Consider the following 19,538-nt stretch of genomic DNA (forward strand, 5'->3'; position numbering starts at 1 on the left):
GTGACCAGAGCATTGAAAATTATTAAAAGAGAGTTGAGCTAAAGGAATAATATTTGTATTGTGAATGATCAAAATATATCAATTAAGTAGGTAGAAAGTGCTTTACCTTAAGCAGAATCTTTATCTGGAGGAGATCATGTCAAGAAAAAGTTTTGAAACTTATAACATACTGTTGTAATACTGCAGTGGGTTAGGAGAAGGCTGCTGTCTGCAAGCCAGGGAGATTATCCTCACCAAGAACAGAACCTGCCAGCACCTTAGTCTTCGGCCTCCCAGCCTCCAGAACTGTGGGAAGTAGATGCGTATTGTTTAAGCAACCTAGTGTGGTATTTTGATATAGCAGCTCGAACTGACTAAGACAGACTTCATAAAGTTCTTACAGAAGATTTAAGTTCAACCTGGAAAATCCCATGGATGGAGGAGCCTGGTAGGCTGCAGTCAGAGTTGGACATGACCGAGCGACTTGACTTTCACTTTTCACCTTGATGCATTGGAGAAGGAAATGGCAACCCACTCCAGTGCTCTTGCCTGGAGAATCCCAGGGACGGGGGAGCCTGGTGGGCTGCCGTCTCTGGGGTCGCACAGAGTCAGACACGACTGAAGCGACTTAGCAGCAGCAGCAGCAGCATGTCGGCATTGTTGTTGTTCAGTTGCTAAGTCGTGTCTGACTCTTTGCGATCCCATGGACTGCAGCATGCCAGACTTTCCCGTTCTTCACCAGCTCATGGAGTTTGTTCAAACTCATGTTCATTGAGTCAGTGACGCCATCCAACCATCTCATCTTCTATTGCTGCCTTCTCCTCCTGCCCTCAATCTTTCCCAACATCAGGGTCTTTTCCAATGAGTCAACTCTTCACATCAGGTGGCCAAAGTATCAGAGCTTCAGCTTCAGCATTAGTCCTTCCAGTGAATATTCAGGGTTGATTTCCTTTAGGATTGACTGGTTTGATCTCCTTGCTATCTATCCATGGGACTCTCAAGAGTCTTCTCCAATACCACAATTGGAAAGCATCAGTTCTTCGGTTCTCAGCTTTCTTTATGGTCCAGCTCTCACATCCATACATGACTATTGGAAAATCCATAGCTTTGACTGTACAGACCTTTGTCAGCAAAGTGATGTCTCTCTCTGATTTTTAATGCACTGCCTAGGTTAGTCATAGCTCCTCTGTTCTTGGAATTCTCTAGGTAAGAATACTGGAGTGGGCAGTCATTCTCTTCTCCAGGGGATCTTCCTGACTCAGGGATCAAATCCAGGTCTCCTGCATTGCCTGCAGATTCTGTACTATCTGAGCCACCAGAGAAGCCCATGTTGGCATTAATACAGAGAAAATCAACACGGGATAAGGAAAGCAGCATGGGAATTGAAGCCATAGTTACTTTCCAAACTCTTTCTCTAATTAATTTGCTAACATCTTTGAGACTCAGTTTACCCATCTAGAAGTAGAGTTAGTAATATCTACAGCAAGGATTATTTGCACTACATAAAAATAACACAAGTCTTCTTGTGAAATGACTGATATGTAGTAGCTATTCAATAAAAACTAATTCTTCATTCTGGTAACAATAGGTAAATTTTCTTCTCTTATTTTGTGAAACTTCAGTTTTACTTGCTTTAAAGCCCATATTTTAGAATCCAGTTTTCATGCAAATAAAATCTGTAAGAAGAGTACACTGTGAATAGTTCTGTAATGAAAGATGCATTAAAAAAGCATAATTTGTATTTTTATAATATGCTATATACAGACTGCTTGTATCTTATCATACTTATAACTGAAGTTTTCACTTTTCAGGAATTTTGACATTTGTTTGGAGAGCCTCACTTGACCTCTTTTTGGGGAGCTGAATTGGACTGAACGTGAGGTACCATTTTTTTCTCATGAGGTACTGAGTTTTCTCAGAAAATAGAGAAAGCTATTTTCTCCAGACCAAATATGTTTATTGCACTTCATGTGGAATGAAAGTAAATCGCCTTACTAGAAACACCGTGAACATTCTGGATTTAATTAAAAATATGGCAGAGCTAGAGAAATTTGTTTTTGAGTTTCTTAGATAGACTGTATTTCATGGAGTCATTTTTATTTTGTCAATTACTCTCTAGGAAATGAACACAGAGTTTAGGCTCTAGTATGGAAAAAAGTGTGTGAAAGACTTAGAGCTTCCTTTGAATACATGTTTTGTGCATTTTTTCAGGACACTTTAAGGCTGATATTACTCAGAATTACTAATAGAATTTAACTGATACATTGATTGTGGACGATTGGACAATAGTTAGTTTTGTTTTATGTGATACAGGTTTTTAATACATGTATAAATCTGGATAAGAAGCTAACTGGAGAAGTGGACCTGTGAGCTCTAATTGATGCTCACTTTCCTACATCAAGTTAGTTTCATGGAACACTCTAGGCTGCCATTAGATCTAAGCCTCTCAAACTCTGTATTATGGATGGTCCTACTGCATAAAAATAAGCCAGTCCTCAGACCCTTTACAAATTCCCTGGGGTACAATGTAGAAATCTCTTTTTAAAAGAAGCTTTCCAGATGATTCCATGAGCATCAATGTGATTTCCTATCACCCTTGTGGTCAAAAATCCCACAGCCTCTGTATGTGATACAGAGGTGGTTACACTGTGATGTTCAGTTATTTAAAGACTTAAGCACTGCTTAAGGAAGTGAAATACACCAAAGGTACATGGCAGGGGACCTACAAAGTCACAGGATGAAATCAACATTAGGAACCTTCATGTCTGGCGATGACCACCAGTGCTGAGATCAAAAATAACCGTCATTAGATTCTGTCAGTCACTGGAACTACACCATCTTGAAGAGAGGCTGCTGTAAGTCGTGATGATGAATACCCTGCCAGTATCTCTGGGAACTGCCAATAAGGAGAGAAACTGCCTACTTCTTGTTTCTTTGAACTTCGGAAGAACCTGTCATTACGCATTGATGGGCATCATCACATTTCAGCAGATATTTCTGTTTTATTGGCTTGGGGTTAATTAAGAGAATAATAATTTGTGGGATAACCTTATAATAAAATAATATTATGATTCTATTTCAGAATTCCCTCTGGACTTGATCTCTCAGGAGACTAGAGGTCACTGCCTTTGATGCATTATTCAATAAAGGGAAAGAAATAAGGTAAGGAGGGAGGCTCTGGAATTGCCGGGAACAGATTCTTCCTAACTGGAGAAACCATAAAACTGGCTCCAGCTTTGGATTCCCAGAGTGACTTGAGTAAAGAGGGCTACAGAATAGAGATGAAATCACAGGCTGGATCATTTTCTGAAGGCTGTTGCTATTAAGTAGCACATACTAGGTGGCTTAAAAGATCAGAAATACATTGTCTCACAGTCCTGGAGGCTAGTTGTCCAAAATGAAGGTTTTGGCAGAGCCATGATCTCGCTTAAGACTCTAGGGTAGGAGTGTTCTTTGCTTCTCCCTTATTTCTGCTGACCACAGCTGATCCTCAAATGTTTCTTGGCTTTAGATTCATCATTCCAATCTCTTCTTCCATCGTCACATGGCCTCCTCTCTGTGTTTCTCTGTGTTCTCTTATAGAGACACTAGTCATTAGATGGGGGCCAACTGTTACATAGTATGACCACAATTTAATTCTGTCTGCAAAGACCCTATTTGCAAATAAGGTTATACATTGAAGTTCTGGGTTGACATGAATTTTGGGGGGTGGATGCCATTAAACCAATACACAATTGGTAAGATTTGAATTTCTTTAAAATGCACAACTTTCAATGAGCTAAAGGACAAAATGACCCTTAAAATTGGAAAAACAGCTATTTACAAGGTCTGATTTTTTTTTTTTTAATTTTTCTGAATGGCTGTGTCCATTGCCCATGTCATACAGATAAACTAGTTTGCTTGGATGACAGTACCTGTGTTTTGGACTGAAAACTTGAAAAAGATGTGATTAAGGAGAACTAGATATCCAACCATTTCTCGGAGTCTCCATCATTAGTCTTTTCATGAAAAGAAAAGAACACCAAAAATTAAGAAAGATTTCGCTAGGGAATTAAAAAGAAATTATCTGATTGTCACACATCATACTACAAGGCAAATGAGCTGATGAAATTAGTTGGCCTTTTTAACACAGTTCCAAAAAGTAGATCATAATGTGGGAGTTCAATATGGTGAACCCTGAATGGCTTCAGAGTCTAAGAAATTTTTCTTAGTGAACAGCTTGAAGATAAGCTTTACATAAACCCCATTTTCCCCTGATATTATTTTTTCATTATATGATTGCACAAACATCTTATTGGTATAAAACTTTCCAATGCTGCCCATTTTTGTACAAATCATTTTCAGTATAAGAAGAAAAATGATGATGAAGGATTTGGTAGAGTAGTCTATGGTTCTTCATTGTGGCAACAAAAGCTATTTGAGCATTTATTTTTAGAAAAAGGAAACTCTTTTATAATAACAAAATGCTTCCCTGGTGGCTCAGATGGTAAAGAATCTGCCTGCAACTCAGGAGACGTGGGTTTGATATCTGGTCAGGAAGATCCCCTGGAGAAGGGAATGGCTATGCGCTCCAATATTCTTGAGTGGATAATTCCATGGACAGAGGAGCCTGGCGGGCTACAGTCTATGGGGTTGCAAGAGCCGAACACGACTGAGTGACTAACACTTCCACTTCCTTTCAATATGAAAACTGGATAGATTTGTCTAGTAGAATCCAAGTGAAGTGAAGTTGCAAAGTTGTGTCTGACTCTTTGTGATCCTATGGACTGTAGCCCACTAGGCTCCTCCATCCATGAGAGTTTCCAGGCAAGAATACTAGAGTGGGTTGCTATTTTTTCTCCAGGGGATTTTCCCAACCCAGGGATTAAACCTGGGTTTCCCGCATTGCAGTCAGACTCTTTACCATCTGAACCACCAGGGAATCCCCTAGAATCCAAGAGTCAGAGCCTAAAATTCTGGCAGAGACAGAGAGAAGTTAATAAGAATTGACACAATTTATTAAGTAGCTAAACAACTTTCAAAAGGAATTGACCTGAAATCAAATACGTTTAACACTTCTGGAAGCACAGAGAGAAATTCCCTTGCACATTTAATGCAGGCATGAATTTATCTTTTGAGAATTTTTTTATGGGCACTTTTGCCCTGATGTTAGTAATTTGTGTCTCTCTGAGGGAGTGATACTTGTTAGGGATGCAAAAAGGACATGATATGATATTATTTTTGTAAAAATTTTTACCATAGAAAATTTTCGTTTCTTCAATCAAGGGGATGGACTAGTATACTCTAAATCCATATTATTTCCCTGAGAGAATCTAATCCTCATCTCTCTCCTAGTTCAGGTCTGGAGGCTTTCCATCCTCTGCCTCCACTCCCCAGCCATCCCTCCCTATCAGCCGAACTTCTCTGATCAATGGATCAGAGATCACTAAGCTGAAATGGTCAACTTTGCAATGTCTCTTGGTATAGCCTCACAGGATACTATCTTAAATGTAATATCCAAAGGACTGTGTGTGTTTGGAACTAGTTCCCCAAATTCAGAGCAATCTGCCTGCTGCTTCCGAAAGATCAGTCTGCCTTTAGCAGTTGAGCCTCAGCAATAGAAGCAGCACAGAAGAGATAGTGTGATTCTTGTTCCTCTTTATCCTCCAGCTGAATATTATTTTTAGGTCAAGCCTGATCCCTTTCTGTACCCCAAACTATGGGATGATGCTAATTTGTGAAGTTTAGGTGCAGTATAAGCTAATGATTTATTCATGTCAGAAGAAATTGCTCTCTACCTCTGATAATTGTGGATTATATTGAGGAATCACACACATTAGGGGCATTTAACTCCCTCTTTTGAAGCAGACATATTTGGCTACTGGAATACACCAGATGCTATGGCAATGGAGATGATGTGTGATGTTGGTTTCTGATTTGCATATAGAAATAAATGCTTGTGGCAAAAAAAGACAAAGCATGAATAGAAAGGGAAATTCCTTCCAGGACCCTGATGATCAGTAAAATATTAGTACCCATTAATATTTGTTTTGACTAGAGTTTTTGTAAATTCTCTTTAGCTGCAATTTTACATAGAGAATAAGCATAGTAAATGATTATTTTCTAGGTGGAGAATTATCTAGATTATAATTATTTTACTCTGTTACAGAATATTAACTGTAGCTTCCATGGAGTCCACACACACATGGAGAGAGAAGTAATCATGATAGATATAGACTCAGCTCCTTTCTATTTGCAACCTTTGATTAAGCCTATTTTTAGCCATTCTGCATTGACTAATGCTTTATTAATATATGGTATCTATCCTACTTTGGCTTATAAGATGGAGAAAGCAATGACTAATTACTAGTCATGCACACACCTATGTAGGATATATTTTTAGAGTCTATATTGAGAAATCTATATTGTAAAGTACCTCTCCAACTTTTTGCTGTAATTACACACAGAAGGTTCAAGTCAATAAAATAATGTTGCTCTCCCCAAAGTGTAGTAAATGGTTGTTGTGAAGCTTTCCCAGTGTCCTTATTTAATTGCCGTGGGCCGAGAGAATTGATATGTACTTTTTTTGTTCAAAATAAATTTCCTTAATTAATGAATTTTCATGACCAGAAAGTCTGGTTTAAAGCCTACATACAAATTGACCATTAGTTTTCTAATTCCAGCTAAACCCCTCAAACCTTTGCTTATTTTTATGTGTGGAGAGACAAGAAGACATGACCCTTCATTTCAGTCTGGATTTTGAGCTCATTCTTGACTGCCACTAACCAAGGTCAAATGTGAAGAGATTTCTCCTACCAAGCATCACACTCTTGAATCTCAGCCAATCTGCTTTCTTGACTTACTTTTTTTAGATTGCTTGCAGCAATAAGCCCATTTGGTTGGTTAAAACAGAGCTAATACATTCATTCATGCAAATAAATATTTATTAAGTACTCCATTGGATTGACTAGTGTCCCTCAAAAATTCATGTCGACCAAGAACCTCAGAAAATGACCTTATTTGGAAACAGGATTGCTGCAGAGGTAATGTATTAAAATGAGGTCATGCTGGATCAGGGTAGGCCTGAAATTCAATAACAGCTGCTGTTATAAGAAGATTTGGTGATGGAGACAGAAGTTGGAGGGATGCAGTTACAAACTAAGGAATGTCAAAGGTTGCCAGCAGCCACAAGAAGCTGGAAGAAGCAAGGGAGAATTCTCTAGAGCCTTCTGAAGAAGCATGGCCCTGCCAACACCTTGATTTCAATCTTCTAACCTCCAAACCTGTAGGAGAATAAATTTTTGTTTCTTAAGTTATCAGTTTGTGGTAATTTGTTACAGCAGTCCTAGAACGTTAATACACATTCTTACTGTGGACCAGTAATTGTCCCAGTTCATTGATGTACTGCATGAACTAAGTCAGTAGTCCTTTTTCTCACAAACCTTGATAATGGAGGATATCCTATTCATTTGTTTGGAAAGGTAGAAGCACAGATCAAAAGTATAGTCAACATTTATTGAAATATTATTTTCATTGTTCTTAAAATGTTATATACTGAATCATCTCACCCAAAAATGTATATATTGAAGCCCTAAGCTCAGAGTTTGACTGTATTTGGAAATAATGCTTTTAAAGGGGTGCTTACATTAAAATGAAGCTGTCAGGCTGATCTTTAATCCAATCTGACCACTTTTTTTAATAAGAAGGGAGACTTTAGTTATACACAGGGCACCAGGGCTGTGTAAGCACAGAGGAAAGATGATGTGATGACCCAGGGAGAAGGAAGCCATCTGCAAGTCAAGGAGATGGGCCTCAGAAGCAACAACCTTGCAGATACCTTGGTCTCAGACTTATAGCTTCCAGACTGTAAGAAAATACGTTTCTATTGTTTAAGCCACCCAGTCCATGGTATTTGTTATGACAGCCCTAGCAAATTAACATAAGGATTTACACATATTAATTCATTTAATTTTTATAACAGTGCAGAGTGGTAGGTTTTATTTTCCCAATTTTAAAAAAGAAAAAAAAAAAAAAAAAAAAAAAAACCTCTCCTGTGATCATCTGAATAATGTCCCCCCAGAGATATCCAGGTCTAGTCCATGGGCCTTGTGACTATCATCTTATATTTTAAAAGGGTCTTTGTGGATATGATCAGATTTAGAATCTTGTGTTGAGGGGATTATCCTGGATTATCTTGAGGGGCCCTTTGTAATCACAGGTGTCTTTATAAAAGAGAAACAACAGACAAGACTGTAGAGGACATGATGGGACAACGAAAGCAGTTTGGAGGGATGTGACCATGAATCCAGGAATAGCAGCAGACATCAGAGGCTGGAAGAGGCAAAGAACAAATTCCCCTGGAGCCTCCAGAAAGAACCATCCATGCCATTACCTTGATTGCAGCCTTGTGAGACTCATTTCTCACACTGGGCCTTGAGAACTACAAAATTCTCTTTAAAATGTTGTTTTAAGCCCCTATAATTGTGGTGGTAACTTGTTGTAGCAGCAGCAGGATACTAACACATCTTCTAAGATGACACAGTCATTAGGTGGCAGGGCCCTAATGACTTGAACCCACCTGGCTCCAGCTTCTTGTGGTTAGCTACTAAATCTCTCTCTCTCTCTTTCAATATATGGATTTGAGATCACTCATTATAATGTACTGGGATGGGGTTAGTTTAATGTTGTGAACACAAATTTTGTAGTTAAGCTGGACTGGAATTCTAATATTCACTTACCAATTTATTGGTTGTCTTACCTTAGTTCATTTAAACTTTCTGTGCCCCAGTTTTCACAGTTAAGTGTGATTATGCTGGTGTATTGTAGTACTATTTAGGAATAGTACATACAAAGTGTCCAGTAGGGTATATATTTTGTACTAGGCGAAGGCAATGGCACCCCACTCCAGTACTCTTGCCTGGAAAATCCCATGGACGGAGGAGCCTGGTAGGCTGCAGTCCATGGGGTTGCTGAGGGTTGGACACGACTGAACGAATTCACTTTCACTTTTCCCTTTCATGCATTGGAGAAGGAAATGGCAACCCACTCCAGTGTTCTTGCGTGGAGAATCCCAGGGACGGGGGAGCCTGGAGGGCTGCCGTCTATGGGGTCGCACAGAGTCGGACACGACTGAAGTGACTCAGCAGTAGCAGGCATTCAATTAATGTCGCTATTATTTCTCTCATGACTTAAAGACACAAAGTCATCTCTTCATAAAGTTCTTTGTAAAAGTTTCTGAGCCACTTACATTTATGCTTCTTTAAGGCAATTACCATACTTTCATAGGCCATTCTTTTTTTTTTTTTAATTTTTTTATTGAAGGAAAGTTGCTATACAGAATTTTGTTGTTTTCTATCAAACCTCAACATGAATCAGCCATAGGTATACATATATCCCCTCCCTTTTGAACCTCTCTCCCATTTCCCTCCCCATCCCACCCCTCTAGGTTGACACAGAGGCCCTGTTTGAGTTTCCTGAGCCATATTATACAGTGGAAGTGAGAAATAGATTTAAAGGCCTAGATCTGATAGATAGAGTGCCTGATGAACTATGGAATGAGGTTCGTGACATTGTACAGGAGACAGGGATCAAACCATTCCCATAGAAAACAAATGCAAAAAAGCAAAATGGCTGTCTGGGGAGGCCTTACAAATAGCTGTGAAAACAAGAGAAGCAAAAAGCAAAGGAGAAAAGGAAAGATACAAACATCTGAATGCAGAATTCCAAAGAGTAGCAAGAAGAGATAAGAAAGCCTTCCTCAGCGATCAATGCAAAGAAATAAAGGAAAACAACAGAATGGGAAAGACTAAGGATCTCTTCAAGAAAATCAGAGATACCAAAGGAATATTTCATGCAAAGATGTGCTCGATAAAGGACAGAAATGGTATGGACCTAACAGAAGCAGAAGATATTAAGAAGAGATGGCAAGAATACACAGAAGAACTGAACAAAAAAGATCTTCATGACCCAGATAATCACAATGGTGTGATCACTGACCTAGAGCCAGACATCCTGGAATGTGAAGTCAAGTGGGCCTTAGAAAGCATTACTACGAACAAAGCTAGTGCAGGTGATGGAATTCCAGTTGAACTATTCCAAATCCTGAAAGATGATGTTGTGAAAGTGCTACACTCAATATGCCAGCAAATTTGGAAAACTCAGCAGTGGCCACAGGACTGGAAAAGGTCAGTTTTCATTCCAATCCCAAAGAAAGGCAATGCCAAAGAATGCTCAAACTACCACACAATTGCACTCATCTCACATGCTAGTAAAGTAATGCTCAAAATTCTCCAAGCCAGGCTTCAGCAATATGTGAACCGTGAACTTCCTGATGTTCAAGCTAGTTTTAGAAAAGGCAGAGGAACCAGAGATCAAATTGCCAACATCCGCTGGATCATAGAAAAAGCAAGAGAGTTCCAGAAAAACATCTATTTCTGCTTTATTGACTATACCAAAGCCTTTGACTGTGTGGATCACAATAAACTGTGGAAAATTCTGAAAGAGATGGGAATACCAGACCACCTGATCTGCCTCTTGAGAAATTTGTATGCAGGTCAGGAAGCAAGAGTTAGAACTGGACATGGAACAATAGACTGGTTCCAAATAGGATAAGGAGTACGTCAAGGCTGTATATTGTCACCCTGTTTATTTAACTTATATGCAGAATACATCATGAGAAATGCTGGACTGGAGGAAACACAAGCTGGAATCAAGATTGCCGGGAGAAATATCAATCACCTCAGATATGCAGATGACACCACCCTTATGGCAGAAAGTGAAGAGGAACTAAAAAGCTTCTTGATGAAAGTGAAAGAGGAGTGTGAAAAAGTTGGCTTAAAGCTCAACATTCAGAAAATGAAGATCATGGCATCCGGTCCCACCACTTCATTGGAAATAGATGGGGAAACAGTAGAAACAGTGTCAGACTTTATTTTTCTGGGCTCCAAAATCACTACAGATGGTGACTGCAGCCATGAAATTAAAAGATGCTTACTCCTTGGAAGGAAAGTTATGACCAACCTAGATAGCATATTCAAAAGCAGAGACATTACTTTGCCAACAAAGGTCCGTCTAGTCAAGGCTATGGTTTTTCCTGTGGTCATGTGTGGATGTGAGAGTTGGGCTGTGAAGAAGGCTGAGCACCAAAGAATTGATGCTTTTGAACTGTGGTGTTGGAGAAGACTCTTGAGAGTCCCTTGGACTGCAAGGAGATCCAACCAGTCCATTCTGAAGGAGATTAGCCCTGGGATTTCTTTGGAAGGAAAGATGCTAAAGCTGAAACTCCAGTACTTTGGCCACCTCATGCGAAGAGTTGACTCATTGGAAAAGACCCTGATGCTGGGAGGGATTGGGGGCAAGAGGAGAAGGGGACAACAGAGAATGAGATGGCTGGATGGAATTCCTGACTCGATGGACGTGAGTCTGAGTGAACTCTGGGAGTTTGTGATGGACAGGGAGGCCTGGCGTGCTGCGATTCATGGGGTCACAAAGAGTCAGACACGACTGAGCGACTGATCTGATCTGATCTATTTTACATGAAAAGTGAAAGTGAAGTCACTCAGTCATGTCCGACTCTTTGCAACCCCATGGACTGTAGCCTACCAGGCTCCTTGGTCCATGGGATTTTCCAGGCATGAATACTGGAGTGGGTTGCCATTTATGATCTTGTAAATTTCCATGTTACTCTTTCCATACATCTCACTGTCTCTTCCTCTCTCCTCATGCCCATAAGTCTATTTTTTGTCTGTTTCTCCATTGTTGCCTTGTAAATGAATTCTTCAGAACCATTTTTCTAGATTCTGTACATATGTGTTAGAACATGATATTTATCTTTCTCTTTCTGATTCACTTCACTCTGCATAATAGGTTCTAGGTTCATCTACCTCATCAGAACTGACTCAAATGTGTTCCTTTCTATTGCTGAGTAATATTCCATTGTGTATACGTAGCACAGTTTTTTTATCCATTCATCTGTTGATAGGCATCTAGGTTGCTTCCATGTTCTAGCTACTGTAAGTAGTGCTGCGATGAACATGAGATACATGTGTCTTTTTCAACCCTGGTTTTCTCAGGGTATATGCCTAGGAGTAGGATTGCTGGGTCATATGGTGGTTTTATTCCTAGTTTTTTAAGGAATCTCCATACCGTCTTCCATGGTGGCTGGATCAATCTACATTCCCACCAACAGAATGCAAGAGCAGTCCCTTTTCTCTACACCCTCTCCAGCATTTATTGTTTGTAGACTTTTTAATGATGGCCATTCTGACCAGTGTGAGGTGATATCTCAGTGTGGTTTTGACTTTCATAGGCCATTCTTATAGCAACATAAGATGTTGCTGTGTAATTAACTCATAAAGATGATACAGTTGAGTGTCTGTTGTGAAATACAAAGTGAAAAATTTTTGAAAAAAGAAGGAATCTTTAGCCACTTGCACCATTTTTTTGTTTGTTTCTGAATGAGTTTTCTTCTTGGTCCACTTGGTCTTCTTTATTGGCTGCATGGCTTACGGAGTCTTTCCCAACCATGAATGGAAACCGTGTCCCCTGCATTAGAAGCACAGAGTCTTAGCCACTGGACTGCCAGGAAGTCACTCCTCTTCTTGGTCCAATATTCAAATCCACATTTTTGAATTCTGGTTTCATCTGCTCTGATTTCTCATTCACTCATCTGCCCTTTGCCTGTTTGCTCTCACAGTCTTTCCTCTCCTGTCCTCTGATCTGCCCTGAATTTTGAAGGGCCAACCATTGTTATTTCTAAGACTTACTTGCCATCTGGCTTCCTGCTAAATTCAGATAACAGAAGCCCTGGCAAGAGATTGGATGATCAGAGGAAGAAACTAGAATGTTCTTTCCTTCACTCATCTGCTCCCCATGACATCTCTGCCAGATGCTGTCTCCTTTGCAAATCCAGATCCTGCTGTTAAAGCCCCTCTTTTTGGCCCTGCCTGCTGGGCTTTGATAACGTCCACTCCTAGATACATTTCTTTATGTTCCCTGCCCAAGAATCATTCTGGCTCTGGTGTTGATAAAATTGGGGTTGCCTTATGTCTCCTTGTTGGATTTCAGCTTGTTCTAGACCTTTTAAACTGCTTCATGCTATTGAAGTACCTCTACTGAACTAGCATGGATGAGTTCTGTCTCACTGTCTGGATCCTAACAAACAGATCCACTTTCCTCTCCACCTGCCTGAATTTAAACCTGAAACATGATTTATCTCTATGTCCACTCTTGACAAGTACCCAGGCCCAAGTGCTCTGTGTGGGCCTGGTTTTTGTGATTTGACTCCATCATCATAAAGGCCTCCTACTTCTTACTCATTCAGTTTGATTCTGTCTGTGTCTCTACCTGCTTCTTTTTATCATGCTGCACCTACCTGCCCTACAGTCTTGGGTGGGAACCACTTTCCCTGCCTCTTTCTTCACGCATGAATTCATTCTGCTCTCACACCTTTCAGCTGTTACCTTTGGACATTTTGATCACCTTGTCTATTTGGCAGTGAAAGTCAACACTGAGTTTCGTGCTTTGCCTCGGTTCTTTCCATGGCACACGTGCTTATCTCTAGCCTATGTTGGTTAGTTGTTTCTCTCCATTATTTAGACCATGAGCTACTGGAGTTAGAGACTTTCTTTCAACTCTGCATCCCTAGAGTCATCTGTAGTGCCTGGCAAGGGGCATAGACTAAGTAAATGAACACACTGTAAAGAGTAGTGGTGGTTTAGCTTAGAGAAGCTGAGGGCAGACTTAATTTCAAGTTTATGTGGGAGATGCTGAGTTTGATAGGGGCATAAAATCTGCAAGCTGGAAGAAATCCTAGAGACCCAAATAGATACATGACAGTTGGTTATTTTTCTAATGTGTGAAAATTAGAATAGGGTTGTTGTTGTTCAGTTGCCAAGTTGTGTCTGACTCTTTGTGACCCTGTGGACTGTAGCATGTCAGGCTTCCCTGTCCTTCACTATCTTGCAGAGTTTGCTCAAACTCATGCCCATTGAGTCAGTGATGCCATCCAACCATCTCATCATCTGTTGTCCCCTTCTCCTCCTGCCTTCAATCTTTTCCAACATCAGGGTCTTTGCCAATGAATCAGGTCTTCATATCAGGTGGCCAAAGCATTGGAACTTCAGCTTCAGTCCTTCCAATGAATATACAGGGCAACAAACTTAAAAAGAAGTGTGGTTTTAAATGGAAATACAGAGGTCCATTCTGCCTATCAGAGTGATAACGACCCAAGATACATAACTGAAGGGTCTCTAATCCTGGAAATCTGTGTGAAAACAACATGCAGTTTCCGATCTTGAGTACCTTACAGATTCGTTTCATAAAGACTTCAGGCTGCACCTGAATGTTTCTCAAGGCCCCCTCTGGTTATAGGTTTCTGGATTAGGTCTGAGTTTGAGGAGGTTGGAGAATAAAAGAACGTGATTAACCTCATAATTCACAGCATGAAAATAGACGTATAAGTGCTAATTAAGATGTTTATTAAATTGAAATGTGATTGAACTAGGTTAATAGGGACTAGGTTCAGGAGAATTTTGAGATAGGAAAGAGAACACATCATCTAATCAGTGAGTATAATTGTAAGTTTTGAATAGCTTTCACTCGATATTTATGTTCTTAGCTGAGGGCCATTTGCAGCTAGAAATAGTTTGAAAAAAAAAAAAAACACACAAGCAGAGAGGCACCATTTACAATCTCAATTCCAATTCCTTTCTCCTGCTGCTCTGAGAAACATTTTATAAATGAGGCCCTTTATGTGTCCAGCGTTCTTATCCCACTTTCTGTGCGGCCTCACACAGGAGGCCACACACAGAAGTGCTTCCATCTGCTAGGTCCGTGCATGAATTATGCCTGCGGCACTGCAGCCAGCCCTGGACCGAACTATTCAACCTGGCTTCCAAATGGGAAGTTCTGATGCTGAGTGAAAGACTGATGACAGAAGCTCTCCAGGCATCTCGGAGTCAGTTAAATCAGTACTTCTAGGAGGCAGAAGGAAACCCCAAGATGTAATAAGGAGTGAAGGAACTGACCTTTCAGAGAGATGCAGTCCTCTGTGGCGAAAGGTCTGGCCTGTGAGGCTGGAGAGCTGGGTTTGAAAGCTGGTTCTGCACCTCTCAGGCTGTGGAGCCCTGGATGGGTAACTTACCTCCTCTTTTCCTCATTTGTGCAATTAGAGAATGGAGTCAGGGAAGATAGGACTGTCTCTGAGTTTCCTTCCAGTGACAACACTCCTGATATGATGGAAACATTTTCTCAGCATCATGGTTGTGGAGATGATGCAAGAAAACCAGAGGATGAGGATACATTAGTGTGAATTTCCAGAGTTGTTCTCTTTTCTGACTCTTTCAATATCTTACTATCCAAGAGGTTTTGTATTGTTATTTATTTTTGATGTGGAAACATAACTTTTGCATAAGAGAAAGAAGCCTCAGGGCTGCTACTATAATCACAAGTGTAGGTTTCTTCTGATTCTTCTTGCTGGTAGGTTCACTGTGAGGGTTCAGGTTGATGAACATCCAAATTCAGAGTGATTGAACAGGCTCAGATGTCATAAACTGACCCATGGCAAGGACATATAGCATTTATTTCATTGTTTCAGTGAGGATTAATCAAGTACCTACTATGGGTCAAGATCTGTAAAAGGGGGTTAATCAAGGATGTCTATGGACATTTTCTATCCCTTATTTCATGTTTTATCTAATTTAAATCAATCATCTAATATCTATCATGTACCTAAATTGTAAAGTCCTAAAGAGAAGGCTTTCATAAAGTCCCAATTGGAATCAGTCACCTGGAATATCTGTAGCAAGTTATTTAGAATGTGATCTTTTGTTCCATTTAACACTTTACATTCTGCTTTTTGTTAGAGCTAATTGTTTATGTATTTCCTCACCCTACTAAATAATACATATTTTTGAAAGTAGGACTGTCTTACTCATTTTTATATTTTCCTTCTTCATTTCTTAATATAATACTCAACATATGATAAAGCTTAAATATTTATGAAATATCTGCAAGCTAATAAGAGCTAAAACTGCCTGAGTCCTTGCCATATGTTAGGAATGAGTTTTGATACCCTACATTATCATCATATGTGCTTATAGTTCTATAGTACAGGTACCACTATTATCATCACTTTACCAATGAGGAAACTGAGGCCTAGAAAACTTCAATCCCTTTACCAAGGTCATGTACCAACTAGAAAGCCTGTTCTTTTAGTCTTTATGTTATACAGCTAACATTAGTGTTATGTTCTAGCTAAAAGTGACTGATCCAAATGGATGGAAGTGTAAATGTATATTATCAGCTATTTTTTAGAGGAGCTCCAGTGACGGTATTTGGTAAGAGATTTGACTGACATGCATAATAAGAATTGTGACCTATTTCCCTATTTGGTTGCTTGTTAATGCAGTCAATGTTTAAATCATCATCCTTTTCACAATTCCCTGTATAGTTTAAAGATAAAGTGACTCACTGGATAATTGGAAAAGCCAACAGCCCACTTTTCATCTCTTTTATGTTCCCTAATAATAGTCAAGAGAATATGAAAGATAGTTGTGACAAGTTTAAGGGTGGTGGCTGGTAGTAATAGACTGTTATGACATGGGTGGCTTACTCACCACAATGACAACAACAGAACTCTTTTAGGAGACCTGGGAAATAGGATAAGTGTAGCTTGTGGACTTGGAAACACTGAGTATCACATCCAAGTGTCTGAGCATTTGCATGGATCATGTGACTTGCATGGGGAATTTGGCATGGGCATTCACATGTACATATTGTCTCCTGAAACTTACAAGAAAATCATATCTAACCAAGGAATTGTCAGCTGAATCTGTAATGTTTGTCAAACATTCTACATCTGTGAGAAATTTCATCGTATTAGAATATGCTTTCTTTTTCTGATTTTTGAGAAAGATAACTGGCTGAATTTTCTCACATAGCAACAAAATAGGATCTGGGATGTGTGTGTAGCTGTTTGGGACTTCATCCTCAAATGTTGACATCTCTCAATCACACACTCATGGGGCTATTTCAGTTAGTTCAGTTCAGTCTCTCAGTCATGTCTGACTCTTTGAGACCCCATGGACGGCAGCACACCAAGCCTCCCTGTCCATCACCATTGGTGATGCTATGAAACCATCTCATCCTCCGTAGTCCCCTTCTCCCCTTGCCTTCAATCTTTCCCAGCATAAGGGTTTTTTCAAATGGGTCAGTTCTTCACATCAGATGGCCAAAGTATTGGAGTTTCAGCTTCAGCATCAGTCCTTCCAATGAATATTCAGGACTGATCTCCTTTAGGATGGACTGGTTGGATATGCTTGCCATCCAAGGGACTCTCAAGAGTCTTCTCCAACACCACAGTTCAAAAGCATCAATTCTTTGGCAGCCAGCTTTGTTTATAGTCCAACTCTCACATCCATGTACGACTACTGGAAAAACTATAGCTTTGACTAGATGGACCTTTGTTGGCAAAGTAATGTCTCTGCTTTTTAATAAGCTGTCTAGGTTGGTTATAGCTTTTCTTCCAAGGAACAAGCGTCTTTTAATTTCATGGCTGCAGTCACCATCTACAGTGATTTTGGAGCCCCCCCCAAAATAAAGTCTGTCACTGTTTTCACATGGAGATATTTAAGATAAAAGAAATCAGGTAAGGTCTGGGTACTCTCAGTATACTTGCCTCCCAAGAGGATTTACAAATTAATATTTATTTTGTTAACTTCACTCCGGGCTTCCCTGGTGGCTCAGTGGTAAAGAATCTGCCTGTCAATGCAGGTGCTACAGGTTTGATCCCTGGGTCTGGAAGATTTCTTGGAGAAGGAAATGGTTCAATCTACTCCAGAATTCTTACCTGGGACATCCCATGGACAGAGGATCCAGGCCGGCTACCTGGTTGGATGCAAAGAGTTGGACATAGCTGAGTGACTATACAATAACAACTTCACTCAGGGCCAATATTAGCCCTCTGATTAGGGTGATTTGTAAAAATTTCTAAAAAGTCACTACATCTGGGTGGAGTCTCCTTCCTACCAAATCATGTGGCTGGATTTCGGCCTCTGCTTCTCACCTTGACTCAGCATATACAATGGTATGTGGTGGTCCTGGCTCTACTGATCCATGCTTGATCTTTAGATTAACATACATATTATTCAGCAATCTTTTGGTTAATTAGCTTTGGCTTAAAAGGATAATTAGAAACTTTGCTTGCCTGAGGGCAGGGTAGCAGTGTAGTGGGGACAGGAAACAGTTGTCATGCTTGATAAGTTGATCTTCTCTTTCTTTCCTCTGGTTTTCTCTATGTGCAATTTTGTTTATTACTGTAGACTGACTTGGGTTTTCCTGGTGACTCAGATGGTAAAGAATCTGCTTGCAGTGCAGGGGACCTGGGTTTGATCCCTTGGTTGGAAAGATCTGGTGGAGAGCGGAATGGCTACCCACTCCAGTATTCTTGCCTGGGGAATCCCGTGACAGAAGAGCCTAGTGGGCTACAGTCCGTAGGATTGCAAAGAGCAACTAATACTTTAGACTGGTTTGTTTCCATGGAGATTGTGGCTGCTGTAGCTCTGAAGTCATATAGTACCATCTTAATAAAGAACGTGAAGTGCACTGTCTCTCTCTAATGCCAGGTTGAACAGTCCTAGAGACATGCTCCATTTGCAGTATGTGTGCATCTCTGGACTCACAACTTGGTTGGTAGATTAAATACTATGATAGGCCTACTGTGGGTCAGCTGCTGACTGTGTTAAGGGAGAAAGAATCTGCAAAAGTTTGTAAGCTTCCATTCAAAATCCATGCTTAGAGAGGAATGGAATATCTCCTCAGTTGTGAGGTGGTAGAAGTTGTCTCCTCATCCAGGAAGATAAAAACATTAGATGCCCATTTCACAGGTCCATTAATTCAAACTTGTCAATGTCTTGTTTCTGAAGGTATATAAAACAAACTCACACTAATACTTTACAAGACTAAGGTATTATTACCTTAATTGCTATTAATAGTCAAAAGAATAAGAAAGATAGTTGTGACGAGTTTAAGGGTGGTGGCTGGTTGCAGCAAATAATTGTAATGCCATTAGATTCAACACATCATTTTCCTATAGGAAAGTTATAGAAGAAACTGAGTTATTAAGGACCACTGGCAAGCCTGGAATCAGAGAAGGGGAAGCCAGCCCTGGGATTGCTATGTTTAATAACTTCAGTTCAATATAGGCTGCTGTGTCTATTTCCATACTAGGAAGGTGCCTTCCAGTGGGGATGGGTACTTATTTCACAGTTGTGTTATCTTGTACAAATCTACCATCGCATGCCTTCCAGAGTTTCCATTGTCTGTGCTTCCTCTTCAATTGGATATATAGACTATAGTGGGTTTAAAGGTTCACGTCCTGACTCATTTACTACTTGTGCGAACAAGCAAGTAAGTTGTTCAGTGGCCCTCCGTTTTCTCATCAGAACAAGAGAATCATGATGCCATTTTTTCTCATAGAGTTTTGTTAGAATTAAATGCAATTATCATGATAAGTGCTGTACACAGTATCTAACATGCTGTGCATTGATTTAAAATTTTTCTAATCTGTTGCTCATGTTACT

The sequence above is a fragment of the Bos indicus x Bos taurus genome, chromosome 15, assembly GCF_003369695.1.
Source record: "Bos indicus x Bos taurus breed Angus x Brahman F1 hybrid chromosome 15, Bos_hybrid_MaternalHap_v2.0, whole genome shotgun sequence".
Taxonomy (NCBI): Eukaryota; Metazoa; Chordata; class Mammalia; order Artiodactyla; family Bovidae; genus Bos; species Bos indicus x Bos taurus.